Below are 6,000 nucleotides of genomic sequence, written 5' to 3' on the forward strand. Positions count from 1 at the left end.
CCTGTGAATAGGATCGCTAACCAAAGTTCAAGGAACATCCAGACTTATGTCCCCTTTGTGTTACAGAAGGTTCGCCTGCATGGTTCCCATCAGGATGATGATGATTCTCTCTGGCCTGCAAGAGAGGCTCTCCACCCTTGGGTATCGAAGTTGGGAAGGAATGCTCCATCTAGAGGTCCCTATCTCCTCGGAGTGTCCTCTCTAAGGTTGGACAACGACCCCATGGACGGGCAGGTATGTGGGGATGAGTTTTGAGCCTTCAGCTTTGCAATTACCTACGTCACCGACCTAGGACCATTAAAGGATCCTAATGTTCATGTTACCCTGCATAAACTGTGACGGCTAAAAGCAACACATTCTAAGGAAATCCAAGGGGCTATGACGAGCTCTAAGGTATGGGGGTGAGTCAGTGCCGTTCAGGAACTCGGATATAGGTGGTACCATAAATCTGGAGGGCATAGACGTCCTCCCTCTGGGGGACCTAGATTTTACTTCCAGGTACTAGAATTCCCATTCAACGGATTCGTTCGATTGAAAGAGATTGCCTTGGTTAGCTTAGACAAGGTACCGAAGGTAACGGTATTATTTCCTAAAGGGCAGGCCCGATCTGTCTGGACCAGGATGTTGTCAGCCTGGGGGGTACGATAATTCCAGGCTCTGCCCTTCCAGTTCGACCTACACGTTTGTTGGTCTGATCGGGTCAGTTGTGGGAAGTACGTTCTGTCCGAGACCTCTATCAGACAGGAATCGATAGTCGGTTTCCCACTCGTCATCACAGCCTTCCTCTGGTTCGACGCTTTTGTATCTGACCCCCCATCATCAGGTGGTCTACCTCACTGATTCCCCAGGTACACAGCCCAACTCCGTTGGGATGTTTTGCCTGCATGCAGCCCTAGATCCGAACCCTCAGGCTCCTTTCATGGACACCAGAGAGGAAGCTACAGGAGTAGAAGACAGTCCCGACATCAAGGCGGACCTAGGAAAAAGGGGGCTCGGAGAAGGGAAGGACCTAGATTCACTACCTCACAACGCGGTGGTCCCGGTAGAGGGAAGACTTTACCACTTTCGTGACCATTGGACTCGGTCTGTGGGATCATAGCATAGTCTCTAACGGTTTGAGATGAAAATGGCCTCAAGGTCCTCCTCCTCCGCCAGTGACCTTCTCCCAGAAATACACTCCCGTCCTGAAAGAGTACACCACAGGGTTACTCAAGAAAAAGCAATCAAACGACTATCTCTTAGGTACGGACCTTACTTCCCCGTGGGGCCGTCACCACCTCTGTCGATCTTACCGACGACTATTATCATGTGCCTATAGCTCGAAACTTCTCTTCTTATCTGGGTTTCCACCTAAGCAGGAAAGCCTTTGTGTTCAAGACATGCCCTTCGGCCTCAACATTGATCCCAGGATATTCACGAAACTGGGAGAGGCAGTGTTAGAACAACTCAGGAACCAAGAGATACAGATCATTGCTTATCTGGCCGGTTGGCTCATTTGGGCCCGGCCGGCCATAGAAGGCAACAGAGCTACGAAGGAATTACTTCGATCGATCGACAACCTGTGATTTCGGGTCAATCTCCATAAGTCTCGCCTGCGACCATCAGGCCACTTAGAATGGTTAGCCATTCAGTGGGACCTTTCGAAGCACACGTTGTCTCTCCCTTCCAAAAGTAAGAGGAATAGGTTCCAAGATCAAGAATTTCTCAAGCACAAACAGGTGTCCAAAGAGCCTAGAAAGTATCCTCGGCCTTTCCCAATTCACTTCAGTAACAGATTTTTTTTTTTTTTTGTTCTTTTATAAATTCTTGTAGATTTCTTACAGCCCTTAAACCAAATTTATTTATTTTTCATGAATTCCTCATTTAATGCAGTTTTCATGTTACTATACTAGTATTTTCCATAGTGAAGCACTGTCTGTCTGACTCTGTGCACATCGCGCGGTGCACGGTATGTATGACTCGAGGGACTTTGTAACGTTCCTTTGGCCCATAGTTGCACTTTTTGTTTTTAAATCCGTCCACTTTACTTTAGTTCTTATTACCTTTCTTCCTTCTTGCAGTCCAACCTCTTCTACCCTTTACCAATTAGTGTAACTAGACGGTTCTACCATAGATGCAAATGACCGCAGTATGGGCGCATTGTCCCCAGCGCCAGGCTATATATCCGAAATCTATAAATACAGTGTAATTCTTACCACTCTTGAACATTCTATCTTAAATCTAATTGGGTTTTTTTCATTATTTATTGAATTTACTCTAAATGTTTACTTACAACAATCTATTCTGCAAGACCCTGGCCTTAATTCCTTTGGTCTGATACCTCTGTATATAGTTCTCGCAGATGTTCATGCATGCTGGTTGGCCTTACAATTTCTTTTTTCAATCTTGATCATTTTTTCACTTTAACTTCCACTCGATTTCTACTTTGGTGAACCATGTTGGCACATCTGATTCATAGGTCTAATCTTAAACTTCCTAACTCTTTACTTCAAACACACACACGCAGTTTCCATAATTAAAATTCTTTAATTTTTTCAACCCTTGTTTCTCATTTGAAAACCACATGAAAAGTAAGATTTATCCACAAAGTTATAAATTTGAAATTCACATTTTTTATATGTATTTTATATGTACTGTATTTTACTTTTAAATGTCACCTTTTCATATGCAAGATTTTTACTTGTTGCTAAAAGTGAATTCCCAAGGTCTATAGACATGTCATTTAATTTATAATGTGAACTGGTACAGTATTATGTGGGCTTGCTATTAAGTTTCTTGGGTAGATTCCAATATAGAAAATATATTCATATATAGGCTGTATAGAAGAAAGAATTAACTGTTGTAGTCTGAATAGGTATTTGAATTTAACACTAACTTTAGTTTCGAGACATGGCATTGGTTCTTAGCTTGATTGGATTGCAGCCTTCTTAACTGTGGTTTTAGGAAAATATTCTGCTTTTAAATCCACAATCTATAGTCCTGCAAACTTTAGTTTTTTCTAAATTTACCATACGAGTTTTGCAAACTGTGATGGTTTTAATAGACTTATTCCTAGACTATATTGGAATTATTCCTTTCTATATAATGGAACTATTTTAACGAAAGAAACTTTTTATTGGAATTATTTTGAAGAAAAACTTTATAGTAAACCATTTTCAAGATTTCTGAATTTGCTATTGGAATTGTTAGTAGTTTGGGCCAAAGAAAAAAAAATGCTCGCAGGCATACAATTCCAGAAGGAACAAGTTTATTGTATGACACATGGCTTTTAAGCTATAGGTTTTGCCCCACAAAGAAAAAAAAAATCATATCTGCATGATTTCGAAGACTGTAAAGTGTTGGGAGTCAATTCTCAAGTACTTGAATTCCTCAAAACAAGCCATAGATTAGTCATTTTGCAGTTCGTATAAAATCTTTACTAGAAGGGTACCCCTTGCTGTTCTAATGTGTTGCAATCTATATGTATCATATATTTTAACATTACTGCTCACCATGGTATTGTTACCCGATTGCATTGAACTTCTGAGCTTAAAGTTTGATTTGAGATTTATGTGTAGATATTAGTTTTCACTTTTGCCAGAAACGCTGCCCAGTGAATGAATACACAACTGTTTCATGGAGCCGAGTAATATTTGACAGTATTGTTTGTTGTCTGACCCCTACTTTTGATTGGTACGCAACCGGCTACGTCCACTGTTCATTTCTGCCACTCGCCATGGTCTGGTAAGGATGTTTGCACGTCATGCTGTGCCTTGTCATATGTTGAGACACTTGGGATTGTATTACTTTTCCTTTCATTCTTTTACATTATATTTGGCTGTTAAAGTTTCCATAAATCTGGGCATTCTTGCTGGTTTTCCCTTCATTAAGCATGGCAATTAATGGTTCACCCTATGTGTTATATTTCATAATCCGTTGATAGTCCACTGGAGGATAAACGCCATAAACATGTCCTTCCACTCTTGGCTATTCATAGCGGCTGTTAGCCTTTCTTTGACAGTCTATACCCGCAGGTTTTCTTAGTCCTTCAAATCATCGTCCCCTCTTCCTTGTCCTACTTCGTTTGCAATCTATAGGGACCCATTATAATATTCTTTTTGTTCCTCTAACTGTTCTTTTATGTGTTATTCTCTTTTATGTCCTGGCCACAGCTATTTCTTTTTATTGTTAAAATATCCTCTTCTTTAGTTTGCTCTCATATACATAAATGTATATTGTATGTATATGTAGTAACTTGTACAATTAGTAAGGAAGGTTATCATTTTGCCGAGACATTAACTTTCCCTATGGTATAGATTTTTTTTAGTTAATATGCATTAAGGATTGTTAAAATTGGGGTATCTTTATTATATTTATTATTTTCTCATATTTACAGGTGTTTAAGCTTGCTTATTTACCCAATAGATTACTGTAATATTTTCGTTCCTGGATGATTTTGAAGGATCTTGAGGAATTTCTTGAACTTTCTCAAAGGTTAAAGTTTAATTAGAGCATTAGTGGCTAAAACTCTTTACCTTGCTAGTAATTAACTACATCTAGAATATTAACTCATGGTTTCAGAATTAGATGGTTTTGTACAAAATGTTTATGAAAGTAAAATTATACACAAGATATATAACCAGGGCATAACATTGTACATAATACTTTAAGGTTTGAACAATATTCTGCATTTCTTTATTTTTTTGTAAGTTTTAGTTTATTACTTACACTATCAAATCAAGAAAACAAGAAATTGACAAGAATTGTACTTAATGCAAATGCAAATAACAAACTTATTATTTCTTTCGTAAAATAATTTGTTATAACCTGCTGAGTACAATGAACACATTAAATGTAATATCTATACTCTAAACAGTAAATAATATCTGTATACAGTACTTTAAACAATGAATTTTCAATCTTATTTTTCACCCAAATTCAGTGTCCATTAGACTTCATCATGAAGAATCTACGCAGTAGACTTTCAAAGATAACATGCCCAAGGATGAGAAAATTTATTGTACATCATTTGGAAGGCAGCCTTCGTGGTCCTTCACATCATTGGAAAGAAGCCTTCGTGGTCCTTCACATCATTGGAAAGAAGCCTTCGTGGTCCTTTACATCATTGGAAGGCAGCCTTCGTGGTCCTTCACATCATTGGAAGGCAGCCTTCGTGGTCCTTCACATCATTGGAAGGCAGCCTTCGTGGTCCTTCACATCATTTGGAAGGCAGCCTTTGTGGTCCTTCACATCATTTGGAAGGCAGCCTTTGTGGTCCTTCACATCATTGGAAAGAAGCCTTTGTGGTCCTTCACATCATTTGGAAGGCAGCCTTTGTGGTCCTTCACATCATTGGAAAGAAGCCTTCATGGTCCTTCACATCATTTGGAAGGCAGCCTTTGTGGTCCTTCACATCATTGGAAAGAAGCCTTCGTGGTCCTTCACATCATTTGGAAGGCAGCCTTCGTGATCCTTCACATCATTTGGAAGGCAGCCTTTGTGGTCCTTCACATCATTGGAAAGCCACCTTCGTGGCCTTGACAACAATGGAAAGCAGCCTTCGTGGTCCTTCACATCATTGGAAAGCAGCCTCCGTGGTCCTTCACATCATTGGAAAGCACCCTCCATGGTCCTTCACATCATTGGAAAGCACCCTCCGTGGTCCTTCACATCATTGGAAAGCAGCCTTCTTGGTCCTTCACATCATTGGAAAGCAGCCTTCATGGTCCTTCACATCATTGGAAAGCAGCCTACAGACTTCAAGATCCTTCACATCATTGGGAAGCAGCCTTCACATCATTGGAAAGCAGCCTTCATGGTCCTTCACATCATTGGAATACAGCCTTCGTGATCCTTCACATCATTGGAAAGCAGCCCTCGTGGTCCTTCACATCATTGGAAAGCAGCCTTCACATCATTGGAAAACAGCCTTCACATCATTGGAAAGCAGCTTTCCTGGTCCTTCACTTCATTGGAAAGCAGCCTTTGTAATCATTCACTTCATTGGAAAGCAGCCTTCGT

This window comes from Palaemon carinicauda, chromosome 20 (genome assembly GCF_036898095.1).
Source record: "Palaemon carinicauda isolate YSFRI2023 chromosome 20, ASM3689809v2, whole genome shotgun sequence".
Taxonomy (NCBI): Eukaryota; Metazoa; Arthropoda; class Malacostraca; order Decapoda; family Palaemonidae; genus Palaemon; species Palaemon carinicauda.